The sequence below is a fragment of the Nomascus leucogenys genome, chromosome 7b (assembly GCF_006542625.1).
Source record: "Nomascus leucogenys isolate Asia chromosome 7b, Asia_NLE_v1, whole genome shotgun sequence".
Lineage (NCBI taxonomy): Eukaryota > Metazoa > Chordata > Mammalia > Primates > Hylobatidae > Nomascus > Nomascus leucogenys.
The window spans coordinates 102,755,177-102,769,980 of NC_044387.1; the positions used below are offsets into that span (position 1 = coordinate 102,755,177).

General features: G+C 38.0%; 1 protein-coding gene and 1 pseudogene across 1 annotated transcript in view; both read left to right on the top strand.

Moving 5' to 3' along the window:
• TENM3 (teneurin transmembrane protein 3) overlaps nt 1-14,804 on the top strand; it is a 1,583,118-nt gene that overhangs the window by 1,327,576 nt on the left and 240,738 nt on the right. The gene's annotated exons all lie outside the window — the stretch shown is intronic.
• On the top strand, nt 7,473-7,619 carry LOC115836203 (annotated as a pseudogene).

Consider the following 14,804-nt stretch of genomic DNA (forward strand, 5'->3'; position numbering starts at 1 on the left):
AGCATGGTGTTTTTGAAAAACTGAGGAACATGTAACATGACTTAACAGAGCAATATCATGTGCTGTCTTATGGGTTTGCAATTTTGGACTTTATCCTAAGCCATAGAAAGTGATTCTGTGTGTGTGTGTGTGTGTGTATAGAAACGAAATATTTTTGGACTTCCTTCATTTCCTTAAAGCCTCAAAATAGAGAGCAGAATGTTAAGAAATCTGTCATTTGTGCCCATGAGCATCTTTCAAAAACACACTCATCCAACAATATACTGAATTGATTGTTTTAAAATTATAGGGTGGTGCAAACATTTTCAGTCATGCCATTGGTCAAGGGAAAAAGTTAGATGAGAACTTCTATTGAATCCATGCTATTTTATAGGAATTTCGCTAGTGGCTTAACATACGTTATCTTATGTAGTATATGTAATGAAGAGTAAGCTGTGTTTTCATACCAGAACTCATTACTAGCAATTCAGCACTTAATATGATGGAGAAGATTAGAAAACAGATTTTAAATGCTAAAAGCCAACAAGCTCAATAGCAAAATCTGGTTTTAAGTAACATTTAATAAGCCATCATTAATAAAATAGTAACAACCAGGCACAGTGGCTCATGGCTGTAATCCCAGCATGTTGGGAGGCTGAAGTAGGAGGACTGCTTGAGGCCAAGAGTTCAAGACCAGCCTGGGTAACATAGCAAGACCCCGTCTCTACAAAACTTTTTTAAAAAAATTAGCGAGGCATAGTGGTGCACACCTGTAGTCCCAGCTACTTGTAAGGCCGAGGCGGGAGGATCGCTTGAGCCCAGGAGTTTGAGGCCTCAGTGAGCTATGATCATGCCACTGCATTCCAGCCTGGGCGACACAGACTCTGTCTCTCAAAAAAATAAAAATAGAAAGTAGTGACAACCATAGATAGCAGTTTTCATTTATTGAGCACCTACTTAGTTTGAAGGTTATGATACCAAAGCCAGAACCAAGTATTTTATAGCAAAGTCTCTTCCCCTTGTTTGTAAATTGAGTACTTATTTTGTGCCTCACATCATGCCAGCATCTTAAGTTTTTGGCTCTAAGGTCATGTTCATTGGAACTGTATCTGTGGAAATGCTTTGAGTTCTGGCTGTAGGGGAATTCTTTAGCAGAGGATTTTCCTTTGTTTCTGCCAAGTACCTGAGGCACAGCTTACCTGGGACACTTTTTTCCTCTGCTTGAGGTTTTCAGATACAGGTAATGTAAATTTGGTGGGCAAACCCATTTGAGGGCTACCTCTTGATTACAAATTCTTGAAGGAGATGTTTTTCTTTCTCCACCTAGAGCCAAGGTCAAGGCAGGCAGGTTTCTTTGTGTCACTTTATATAGGGTAGGTTTGTTATAGTTTCCCTATACTGAGAGTGCAATTCTTTGGGAGCCTTGCTTTATGGAAGGGTTTTTATTAAACTCTCTACTTTCAAAGGGACAAGCCCTGGGCTTCATCTTCACCCCAGCGTTCGTGTACTCTTTCATGATGAAGCTCGAGGTCAAGTTTCGGCTTCACCTTGTTTTTGACCTCTTAGTGTACTTTACTTTCTTACAAAGTCAGTGAGATGAGTAAAAATGATTCTATACAATTTTTTATCCTTTATTTAATGTTAGCAGGAGAGTTGTTCAGGTGTCTACTTTCCATATCACTGTAAATGAAAGTTTAAACTTTTGACTATGCATTAAGCTGTTAAATCTGCACAACAATTCTGGTGGTAGATGTGAAGAACACAAGGGTTAAAGAGGTTTGCGTGACTCAGCTAAGATCATACGGTCAGTAAAAATTTGAAAAGGAGTTTGATCCCAAGCCGTCTAACTTTGGAAGCTATACCAAATGCTGGTGACGTAACAAAGGAGTTCCTACCGAATCTAGCTTGTGATTGACCTGTATCTTTCCTACTAGATCACACACCAGTAATGACTCGATGGATGCATGGATGCATGGATGGAGGGATGCATGGATGCATGGATGCATGGATGGATACATGGATGCATGGATGGAAGGAAGAATGGGAGGGAGGGAGGGAGGGAGAGAGAGAGGGAAGGAGGGAGGAAGGGAGGGAGGAAGGGAAGTGTCTCAACATAGAGACCAGGAGAAGAAATGGCACTACAGAGTATATTTATTTGAACAAATTCAATAGGAGAAAGAAGAAAGGTTCTATGTCAGGAGGTTCATGCAATTATTCTGCTGCATCTGGTAGGGTCATTGCTTCTATTTGGAGGTTACATGTATCTTCAGAAAGTTTAGCTGTATTACCAGTTGTTGTTGTATGCTGATTTTTATGAGTGAAGTAATATAATAAGAATGGGCGAGCACAAGGAGACCAGCATTCTACTTTTAATAACCTCTAACCTTAAACAGGTTACCGAGGCCTCATCTAGGCATCTGTTCCCTTATCTTTAAAAACAAAAGATCTTTAAAGTCTCATCTTTTTTTCACCAAAAAAATTAAAAAATTGAGATCGAACTTTTATATATATATATATATACACACACACATATGTAAGTTGTTGAGACATGCTTTTCTAGTGGCATTCCATCTATAGAAAGGATAATTTTCCAGAAAAGTATATTTTATTTTTAGTTTGTATCAGCTACTCTATTTTAAGTGCTTTACATACTGTCGCTATAGGATAGTCGGATATGAGTCTTTATAAAAGTAATTTTATTAGGGCTTATTTTATTCTTTGGAATACCCATTCAGATAATATCATCAATATAATCCTTCTGGATTAAATAGACGAAGGAGGTTGTCTTTTATTTTTATATTTAAGAACCAAAATATTGTGTAGTGCCTTTTGCTTCAAGATGTTCAGGTGAGAATGTTTCAAAAAACTAAAATAAAGGGAAAGATAACATACTGTCAGTTTTCCTCTGAATGTTTCCTGACAAATAAGTGAGTTATCAGATTTCAATTTATAGTTCAATAAGTTTATATAGCTAATAACAAATATTGTATTCAGAAAGATATATACATGTAAGTTTTTAATTGATTGTGCAGAAAGAGAGCAACACTCTGCCGCACCCTGTTGTGTGTTTTCTTGCCTTTCCAATTTCTACTTGCCTTTCAAGTTCCAGCTCAACTTTCCCCTGCAAGGCATTCTCCTAGCTCCCTCCAGCACAGCATTGTGGATTTTTTTTTTTTTTTTTTTTTTTTTTTTGAGATTGAGTTTTGCTCTGTCACTAGGCTAGAGTGCAGTGGTGTGATCTTGGCTCACTGCAACCTCTGCCTCCCGGGTTCAAGCGATTCTCCTGCCTCAGCCTCTTGAGTAGCCAGGATTATAGGTGTCCACCACCATGCCCGGCTAATTTTTGTATTTTAATAGAGACAGAGTTTCACCATGTTGGTCAGGCTGGTCTTGAACTCCTGACCTCAGGTGAGGATTACAGGTGGGAGCCACTGCGCCCAGCCTGCATTGTGGATTTTTAAATAGGTAACCTCTCAGTCTGCTTAGCTCTCATGACTATCAAATAAAAGTTGTGTTGCTCATCTTCTCCTTACCTCCTCACCTTTTAAACGCAGGAATTAATGGAAAGAAGGAGACATTCATTTAAGGAGAGAACCTATGTGTTGGCTTGATGAATGATGAGTTTGTGAAAGTTAGGGGCATGGAGTCAAATATATGCCCACACTGTTAAAGACAGTGTGTTTTACTTAACGTGTAACTAGTCTTCATCTAGGTGAATTTGAGCAAATCTCTTAACACCTCCTGGCATCAATTTTCTTACCTGAACAAGAGTTAGGGTAGATCAGGAACCATCAACCAGCGCATCAAAATCTTCAACAGTAGATACAGAAAACCTACATGCTGGATCTCATTTAACTGAATTTCCCTTGGGGATTTACTTTTACTCCCCATCTCTGCAGAGATTAAAAAGTAAAGGAAAATTGCTTCTCCTAATAGAAAAAAAAAGTCATGGTTTTTAGTCAAGGTGATTTCTAAGATGCCATCGAGTTCTACAATTACAGAGCTATGAGTCTATCATATGAGGAAAATAAAATCGAGGGGAAAAAAGTTAAGACAACAAAATACCAATTTATTTACTTGATATGTCTGTTTGCGTGGAAAGACATCTTTTTTGTTTGTAAGAACTCATTAACAGATGTATATTTTTGGATAGGTGATATATCAGCAAACTGTTGTTAGCATCTCTATATTATATCTGAAATATTTCCACTTGCCTTCAGCCCCACTACAACCACCCAGATCTAAGCCACTCTCCATCACCTCTTGCCTGGACCTCTAAAGTTGCCTCCTGCTTGGTTTCTAGCAACCAGAATATTTTTTAAATAAAAGCTGAATCTCAGTTCTCTCTTGTGCAGAACCTCTCCTGGCCTACTAGACCCTGCACAACTTGGCCTTCGCCTTTTGTTCCAGTCTTGTCTTGTTCTGCCTTTACCTCTGCCCTCGGGCCTTCTCCTGGTTTTGGAACGTGCCACAGTCTCCCTCCCTGGTGGTATTACACAGTCATTCCCTCTTCCAGAAGACTCTGCCCCTCTCAACTGGTATGGCTTCTCTTTCTCTGTCTTTAGATCTCAGCTTAATATAGCTCCACAGAAAAACCTTCCCTCACTGCCCTATTTAGGTAGCCCACCTGTTTTACTCCATTTCTGTGTCCCGTTTGCATCTTTTCATAGGAATTACAGTTGGCCGTTGAACAATTAGGAGGCTAGAGGTGCCACCCCGTCTACACACAGTCAAAATTCCTCATGTAACATTTGACTCCCCCAAAACTTAACCATGAATAGCCCACTATTGACCAGAAGCCTTACCGATCAACAGTCAATTAACACTTATTTGGCATGTTGTATGTATTTTTTACTGTATTCTTACAGTAAAGGAAACTAGAGAAGGGACAATGTTATTAAGACAATCATAAGGAAGAGAAAATATTCTTACTGCTCATTAAGTGGAAGCGGGTCATCACAAAGGTCTTCATCCTTGTCATCTTCACGCTGAGCAGGCTGACAAGGAGAGGGAGCAGGCAGGGTTGGTCGTGCTGTCCCAGAGGTAGCACAGGAGGAAGGAGATCTGCATGTAAGTGCACCTGCACAGTTCAAACCCCTGTTGTTGAAGGGCCAACTGTATTATTACTTTGTTATTTGTTTCCTTTTAATTTTTCTTTCTAGAAAAATTGACAGCAGGGGCCATGTCTGTTTGGTTTAATGGTATAACATTCCAAGCACACAGCAAGTAAGTGCTCTACAAATATTTGTTGAATCCTTGACTCAATTAGACATTTACCATTTTTTTTGTTTGCTTTTTTTAGAGTCAGGGGCTTGCTTTGTCCAGACTGGAGTTTTGTGGCAAAATTATGGCTCACTGAAGCCTCAACCTCACGGGCTCAAGCAATCCTTCTGCCTCGGCCTCCCAAAGTGCTGGGAGTACAGGCGTGAGCCACTGTGCCTGGCTGACATTTATCTTTTTATCTGTATTTTACTTCAGTTAATTAAAATAAATTTTATTCTCTGAAAACCGGCAATCTTTATTCTCCAAGCAACTGAAAATAGTCTGGAAATGTGCAAAGAAATAGGGAATCCTACCAGAGATTTAATCTGTCCACAGATAATCCTGAAAATGGACAAGTTACTTATGGATAATCAAAAGCGTGTCCAAGAGTTATCTGTTTTTTGAAAAGGTTCTATATATGCCTTGCTGTAGTTAGCAGAGGTCGCTTCAAAAGCTATTCGTATTGGAATCCGTGTATACCTGAGTGTGCATGATTAAAAGTCTTTAATTGTAGGTTTGCAACATGTTTGTAGAATCTGATCAGTATGTTAACTGCTGGGTTAATCCTGTTTTCTAAATCTTCAATATGCATATTTTTACAAAAGAAATATCTCCTCTTCCGTTTCTAGATGTACCTCACGTGATTAATTCTCATGAGTAAGCAGAGATCTTGACCTGTAGCTTCTTACATCTGCCTATTTGTTTAGCAGAACAAGAGAATTACGGTGAAACAGAGGAATGGTACAAGCGTTTGTGTTTGCTTTACAGACACATCTCCCATCTTAGTACAAAAAAACACTGCAAACTCTTAATTTTAGATCTTCTTAGGTTTGTCGTAAATAGAAAGTGGAGTGTAATGTTTTATAGATTTATTTCTAAACTATATTATGGTTACTTTTCTCATTGTGCTTTTCAGATATTTAAGAAATTGTTTATGTGCTGTCATAAATATGAATTCATTATTATTAAATGTTAATGAATAATTTTGCTTCAAAATAAAATAGTGAGCCTGTGTACTTTCACTTGTATAGTGTCCTAGCCCATATTTTAATTTTTTAGTTTTTCCGTTTGTTTTCTTTCATGTCAGCTTCTTCATCTGGTCCATCAGTTGCTGAACATATTACATCACCTCCACCCATCCCATCTTCATGACAATCAGAGGAGGTTGCTTTGTGCTAGTTTCATCCAGGCCATTTTGTGGCCAAATGCTACGCACACTACCAGCTCTATCCAATGCTCACTCACTGGTGCGGTTTCCATTTGAGTCCAGCCCTGTAGAAAGGAGATGACAGCTTTTGGTTTTCATAGTTTGACTAAACTATCTTTTTGTGTTATGTAAGGAACCAAAATCATATTTTAAACTTGCTCCTTGATAACTCCTTATTTAAAATTTTCTGGGAATATTTTATCACTACAGATATTAAGGCATGGAGAAGAAATAAATGCTTTATTGTAGCCACAGAAATTGTTTTCTTTTGCCATCTCTCTGAAAAAAAATTCCAAGGCCAGGCGTGATGGCTTATGCCTCGAGTCTCAGCATTTTGGGAGGTCAAGATGGGAGGATCAGTTAAACCCAGTAGTTTGAGACCAGCCTGGACAACATAGTGAGACCCCATCTCTACAAAAATAAAATATAAAAAAATTAGCCAAGCATGGAGGTGTATACCTGTAGTCCCAGCTACTTGGGAGGCTCAGGTGGAAAGGATCCTGTGAGCCCAGGAGGTGGAGGGTGGAGTGATCTATGATCATACCACTGTGCTCCAGCCTGGGCAACACAGTGAGACCCTGTCTCAAAAAAGAAAATATTCCCTTCTCACCTCTGATCAGAATAGAAAAAGACTGCCCGTGACTCATGTTCAGAATTTCTCCAATCCAAACCCGGCTTTTCCTCATTTTATGAAAATATGAGCTGCCTTCAGTTGCACAACATTCACCGTAAACACATGGTTTTAGGAACTTGAAGAATGTCCATATGTAGAACCCAGACTCTTAACTCCAACACAGGTCACTAAAGCTTTGGACTGAAAAGCAAGGAGTGCACAGGCCCTGCCTCTGCAACTCCACCTGGGGGAGGAACACTTCCATGACGCCAAGGCCGGGTGAGCCTGTTGGTTCTGGCATTCATTGGTTAGTCACCTGATGTAGATGTTCTACTCCAGAGGTGGCAAACGTGTGGGACATTTGTTAACACTCCCACCTCCAATACTTACAACAGCCATCAGTAATGGATCACCGCTTCTCGGCCTTTTGGCTAAGATCAAGTGTAGTGCCTGTTCTTACCAGTTTAATAATGGATCATGGCAGTGTTTCCTACTGAGTGCAGAGACAGTCTTGGGATCTTTCTTAACACAGCAATCACTTTCAGTTGCCAACCTTGTTTTAAAAAAGAAGCATCAGCACTCCCTGAAATCCCTCTCCGTTTTTCTTACTCTATTCTTATGCTATGCATCCCCTCTTCCCACCCTTCCCCATCCCCTACCATGGCAACTGGGTTCTTATTTTTATGATTGCTTTATGATATTTTCTACAGAACCTGTCATTTACTTTTACCAAATGGAAAACAGAGATGATGTGGTTTTTTTCTCTCTTACTTGGCAGTCCAGCAATAACTTAACTAAGTGAGCAGTAGCCTTTGTAAGATAAGATGGAATTTTAAAGTTGGCCCCAGATATAATTCTAATGTGTCCAGTGACGCTGCAGAACATGTAAATTTCCCTGGAACCCTGTATTATTCTGGGATGTGTGTGTGTGTGCGTGCTCGTGTGCGTGCTGGTAGATGTTACAGTCACGTAAAATGTCAGCACAGTAATTATAGACCAGAAAAGTTCACTTCAAAGAATTAATACTGTTCAAAGGAAAATTCACCACTTGGAAACTCACAAATTTAAAACTAAAGCATTTTCTTTTCGTTCCTTTCCATTAAAAGTTGGGTAGAGTAGTTACCACTTTAAGATGAAGTCTATAATAGCATAAAAATCCCTCTGTATAGGAAAGAGTGTGTTGTTTCAGTTTTCCAGCCCATCTTATTGGATTTCAAAACTCTTAAAGTGCTTAGCTTCTGGTGTTTTGGGGATTAGGAATGGGCGTTCTTCTAGAGAATTAGAAGGCAAATGTTAGGCTTGTCAGCATCTGAGGACCACAGAAGCAGTCCACCCATTGTTCGAGTCACGCTTCCAGGGCCCAGCACTTTTCACTGAGGAGCCTGCTTTTGAAGTGTTTTCTTTGCTTAATTTTCTCCACCTTTGAGATCCTTTCAGAAGTGTTTTCTTTCAAAATATCATGCATTCTTCTTTAGAAGAATTGGTCTTTCTAATAATACAAAGAAACATAGGATACTTGTAATCTGTCAAGTATGGCTAAAAACATTAGGGCATTAAGGACAGATAGAATAAGGGTTGTGGAAGAAGTTTTGCAGTCTCATTATAAATCGGCTGTTTTTCTCTTTTTAATTTAGTCTGACTATAGAGAACTATATCTAGGCAAGAAAATAAGAAATTTTGGGTTCATTTAGAAATTGCAGTTGGTTTTTTCATACTTAATGGGAAATCAAAACGGAAATCCTTCTTTGGCATTACAGTTATGTGTTGGAGTCTTACTTGTGTATGAAAATAATTGAAGGTCTAATAAAAATTCTGCTCAAAATCAGTGTCTGTTATTTTATGGAGTTACATTTTAAAAATTAACCAAGATGACCATAAAATTATGTGGAAATTTTACGTTTAAAAAAAATCAGCATAAAATGTTAACATAGGTCTGAGAACAGAAAATAGCAATTCCTAAAATAGCCCTTGTAGTCATATGTATGTATGTACGTTGATTTACAAATTTAAATACAGGATTTAAGAATTAGAGTATACTTTGATTCACAAAATAAATGTAAAGTAGCTATTCTTACAGACCTATTTGTTGAGATGTAATCCACAGAATAATTACATATGTTGGTTCACCGTACTTCTCTCTGTTTACTAAGACTTAACCCTAGGGTCACAGTTCCTGCAGTCACTCCTATTGTTTTTCTCAACTGCTCTAATAAATCTGTGTCCTTTCTCTCAGGTGGTAGCATCCTTTGCAGATGTTAATTTCAACATCTGGTGGACTCATTCTTAATTTTGTTCTGTGAAACCTTATTCTGACTTTAATTCTTAGCCTCTGAACTTGCTTAAAATATGTCTTTTTGGGTTTTCTGGGTGTTCATCACTAGAGACAAGTTATTAATGCTTCTAACACCAGGGATTTGTGGAGGATCTTCTATCACTGTAAATCTGTGCTCCCTTAAAGTGAACTATCTGAGGTTAAAATAGAAGATGTCTATTTTTTTAACCTCAATACTTAATGTAGTGCTTAACACAGAGCAGTTCCGAAATGTTTGTCGAAGGAAAACATATCCTGAGGCATTGGGATTGGGAAGGAAAGATGTTATTTTCAACTTCTACCAGAGGGGCTAAGCAGTGCTTCAGGGAGTAAGCCATTTGGGAGATGATTTAGTTTCTGTCACAAAAAAATCCTTGGCTGGGCACGGTGGCTCACGCCTGCAATCCCAGCACTTTGGGAGGCCGAGGTGGACAGATCACTTAAGGGTCAGGAGTTTGAGACCAGCCTGGTCAACACAGTGAAACCCCATCTCTACTAAAAATACAAAAATTAGCTGGGCATGGTGGTGCATGCCTGTAATCCTAGCTACTCAGGAGACTGAGGCAGAGACTGAGGCAAGAGGATCGCTTGAACCCGGGAGGTGGAGGTTGCAGTGAGCTGAGATCACACCACTAACTCTAGCCTGGGCGACAGAGTGAGACTCCATCTAAAAAAAAAAAAAAAAAAAAAAATTCCTTATATGTATAATTGTCCCTTCATTTGTCCATAATAACACCAAGATGATGAAATTGTGCCTTTTTCCCAGAGCTCTCAGCTAAAGTTTTCTGACTCTGATTTTTAGGTCCATACCTAATGTTCAGTCCATGTTAATAAACATTTTTCAAAGAAATGTAACAGCAGCGGTGGTAGGATAACTATATAAACTATGTGAAGAAATAAATACATGGTCAATTACGTGAATTTGCATGAAGAAATAACTTTTCAAACTGCGATGATTAGAAAAGGCCCTAATAAAGTGCAGTGAATCTATTATAAATTGTACAAAAGAGAGAGATAATAATATGGGAATAAAATTAAAATTATAAACATAATTTCACAAGATGCAACCAAGCCATCATTACTATTTAATCTGACTTAATATGACCCCCTGTTCATTATGCAGACCAGTGGAATTTGATAATTGCGTAGTGGTATTCTAAAGTTGCATCTTTTACTGTATTTAAAGTTAAATGGGCCATGCACAGTAGCTCATACCTGTAATCCCTGCACTTCAGGAGGTCAGGCTGGGAAGATCGCTTGAGGCCAGGAGTTTGAGACCACACTTGGCAGCACAGTGAGACCCCCATCTCTACAAAAAATAATTAGCCAGGCATGGTAGTGCATGCCTGTAAGTCCTGGCTACTCAGGAGGCTGAGGCAGGAGGATTGCTTGAGCCTGGGAGGTTGAGGCTGCAGTGAGCTGTGATTGCATCATGACACCACTGCACTCCAGCCTGGGTGACAGAGCAAGACCCTGTCTAAAAAAAAAAAAAAAGTTAAATGATATGTAACATTTGGGAGTGACAAGACTGTGTTCATCAGCTTAGGGCCTGGCAGCAACTTTTCTAGAGTTAGCTTTTTTCTTCTTTCTCGTTCCATGACTTAAAAATAATAACTTGCTGGGCATGGTGCCTCATTCTTGTAATCCCAGCACTTTGGGAGGCTGAGGCACTTGTGGCCAGGAGTTCGAGACTAGCCTGGGCAACGTAGTAGATGCCTTCCCCGCCACCATCTCTACAAAAGAAAAAAAGTTAACTCTTGATTTGCTTTCTATTAGTGGGTGAGTTTGGAGTTCCAATGATTGTTAACCCATTACTTCTTCATTTGATGAAAATCTCCTTAAGTTTCAGATGCTGCAAAGATGTACAAGACTTTGTTTCCTACTCTCCAGGATCTTTCAGTCTAACTCTGTGATACTTTAACTATTTTATTTTGCATTAGTTGAACCTTTATCCAAATTCAGTTTTGCTGTACCATTCTGAAACTTGAAGAGTGTTCTGAGAGCCACCGAGCTAATTAAAGGATTAGAAAATGAGACTCATGAAAAGAACTCAAGAAGAACTGAATTATTTAACAGAAAAGAGAGAAAGCTAAAGGGACATACATTAATCATTTTTGAAGATGTAATGGATGATGACCATCTAGTTCTAGCATTGGCCAAAGATGGGAAAGGAAAAAGTGGATTAAATTATAGAATGAGATATTAAGGTAAGACTTGAGAGTCTAAGAACACAGGAGTTATTTTAATAGGGTCCGCTTAATGAATGTAGTCCTGACATTTTTAAAGTTTATTTTTAAGTTACATAACATATTTTTTGTTTCCCCAAGTTAAACTGTGACTGAATTTAGGGATTAACAGAAAAAGAGTGTTCAAGTTTTTGTATCATCTTTCAGAAAATTATAGAGCTTGACTGGGGAGAGAGCCAACACTTGGTTCCAGGACATGCATGATACTGAATCAGTAAAAAGCAAATGGTCACAGTAAGGGCAGCCCTCTTATAAATATATCCTAATTTGCTTTTATAATCTTTAAATAGTTTTTTTGTTTTACTTTTTTAGACAGGGTCTCACTGTGTTGCCCAGGCCATAGTGTAAGGGCTATTCACTGGTGTGATCATGCACACTCCAGCCTTGAGCATCTGGGCTGAAGGCTTCCTCTTGCCTCAGCCTCCAGAGTAGCCGGGACTACAGGCAAAAGCCACCACACCCAGCAGAGCAGTGCATCTATAATCTTCATAAATCATTTAGAAAATTGAAACTCATTTACTAGAGATAAACTTAAGAGCATGATTAAAGTTTATTTTTAAAGAGTTTCTTATTCCTTTGCTCGGTTGCATATTGCTAGGGACGATGTATACTAAGAGTTAATGCCTCCTCTCATTTAGATTTGAAAGGCATTCTTGCCGTTAGCGTTTACAGCACTTTTTCAGACCACAACAGCTTGATAACTTGGGTTACTATCTAAACCTTCAAAGAAAATGGAGAGTTAGAGTCCATCTGCGTTGTGATTTAACTTTTCAAAAGCCTCTGATTTTTAAGCCCTTTCACTTCAGGTGCCAGATTTGCTCAAAGCACAAGACCCCTTAACTCAATCTTTTCTCTCTGCCAAATGAACAATTTTATGTCTGTTCCCTTACTCTACAGCCACTGAAATCTAGTATTCAGTAATATACTTAGGAAGGTATCTCAGTTTTTTTCTTCATGAAAACCTTCTGTGCTGTATTACTTATGGCCAATCTCAGACGCAAGTGTAAGTACATACATAGAACCTGACAAAAATTTATTCCTTAGCTAAAAAGGGATAATAATTTCTTCTCCTCATGCTTAGAAACATTTTAAATATAACAAAGGCTTTCTAATGACCAGCTGAGTTTTATCTCTTCTTCATTGTTCATCTGATTAATCTTTTCTTTCGTGTTTTTATTTCTCAGTTGCAATGCCAAAGCTCTATTTGTACTGTTCTTCTAATATAGGAAAAATGCATGCTTGCTCAGTTTAAATATTCCAACTTTTGCCGAGTGATAATTAACTGACCTCATCCCTTCTGACCACTGACTTGCCAAAATCAAGTTTTATAGTGTGATTGAACAATTAGTTGAACTACATTATCCTTATGATTCATATTTTACCAAGAATTACAGTTTTCTACATGATAGTAATGTAAATGCATCAGGAAAAGAGGGAAATGAAACTAACTTTTATTGGGTGCCTGCTTTGAGCAAGCCCGTGTGCCAGGCAATTTGTGTGTGTGTATTTATATGTGTTTGTGCGTATGTGTGTGTGTGTGATATTTAATTTAATGTTCATAGTCTTGAGGCTTTGTTATCATTAACCTTGTTTTACAGATGAAGAATATGTAGCATGGAGAGGTTAAATAATTTGCCCAAGATTTTAGGATTATTAAGTGGCAGTTCAAATGCTCATTTACTTAAAAGTCATAGAGAAAAAAAATAATCAAAAGAATTCTGAAACAAAGCCCATGTCATCATAATCAAGAGTACTTGGAAGAGAGGGGGCAGTGTCTAATTTGTCTTTTTGCAGCTTTAATTTTCTATTTCTACTTCTGTCCGTTTCCTTTTAAGCTTTATTTTTTTTTCCGTTCGCATGATGTACGTTTTTCTAAAGCCAGAGTAGTGAGCAGCTTGAAAGGTTAAGGAAAAGAGGGGGTAGGGAGGCAGAACTATTGTGGTCTCTTTATTTTTCATGCCTCAAGCATACGATGTAGTAATATTCCTCGTCTTCCAGAAAAAGAAATCAGTGAACGTGGTTCCTTACTTAGCTCGCATTAATGGCCATGTGAGTGCATACTGAAAATGTATATTTAGGAAAGTAAGGACATAATTAACATAAAAACCATTCTAATAGAATTAGTCTATGACTGAAGGAGGCAAGCGAGTCCAAATCATTCTGTATTGTTCAGTACATTTTTTTTTTTATATCAGGCATGAATTTAACTGTGTGTTGCAACCAGTGACAACTATCATAGAGGTTTGGGTTTTTTAAAATCAAGAAATATAGTTTGAATCTTGCTCCTCCATTAACTGTAATACTATGTAAGTCTTACTTAAAATATTATGCTTATATGGTAGACATTATGTTAGTATAATTCTGAAAAAAAAAATAGTTGCCTAGAAGTAGCAGTGGATGCTTTAAAATTTTTTTCAATATATTTAAACAAAGATTATTTGTATGGTTTGGGGCTTAAACATTGATATGGATCCTAAAATACATTTAAAACTGCAGCATTAGAGACGAAATTTTGGCCTGGTTCAAGTAGGTGCTCAGTAAGTGAGCACTGAACTAAACAGCCTCACAAATAAATACCATGTCAGGAAAGACTCAGTACATCAGGAAAACCAAATGCACATATTAACTTTAATGCATTTATATGGGTTTTAAATTGTTGCCCTTCAAAATGCAGTAATGTATTTATTGATCTTGATTTTATGATTTGTAAAATATGCTTTTTAAAATTTCCTGAAAATTAAAAACTTAAGTCATTAATCCACTACTCTCTGGAATTACTTTTTTTTTTTTTCTACAGACACTCAAGAGTTTCTCTAAAAGAATACTTCCCAGGTCCTAAGGCGTCTGGAATTACTTTTTTTATTCTACAAACACTGAAGAGTTTCTCTAAAAGAATAACTTCCCAGGTCCTAATGCTTAATGCAAAAAGTAATATTAGTACTTTTTTTGTTGTTTAGTCTCTTTCTCTGACCAAATATGCCACCAACTTGAGTCTCATTGTCCCTAGCCCATTAGGAACAACAGAAGTTTTACCCCACTTCCCAGCCCTTTTCTTAGGAATGTAGGAATCTGGCTAGAAGGCACAACAACCTCCCACCTTCCTCGCAGACCAAAGATTCCTGTTGTCAGATGCAGTGGGCATGAAAGCAGCAATTTTACAGCACAAAAACTCCAATAACATTTACT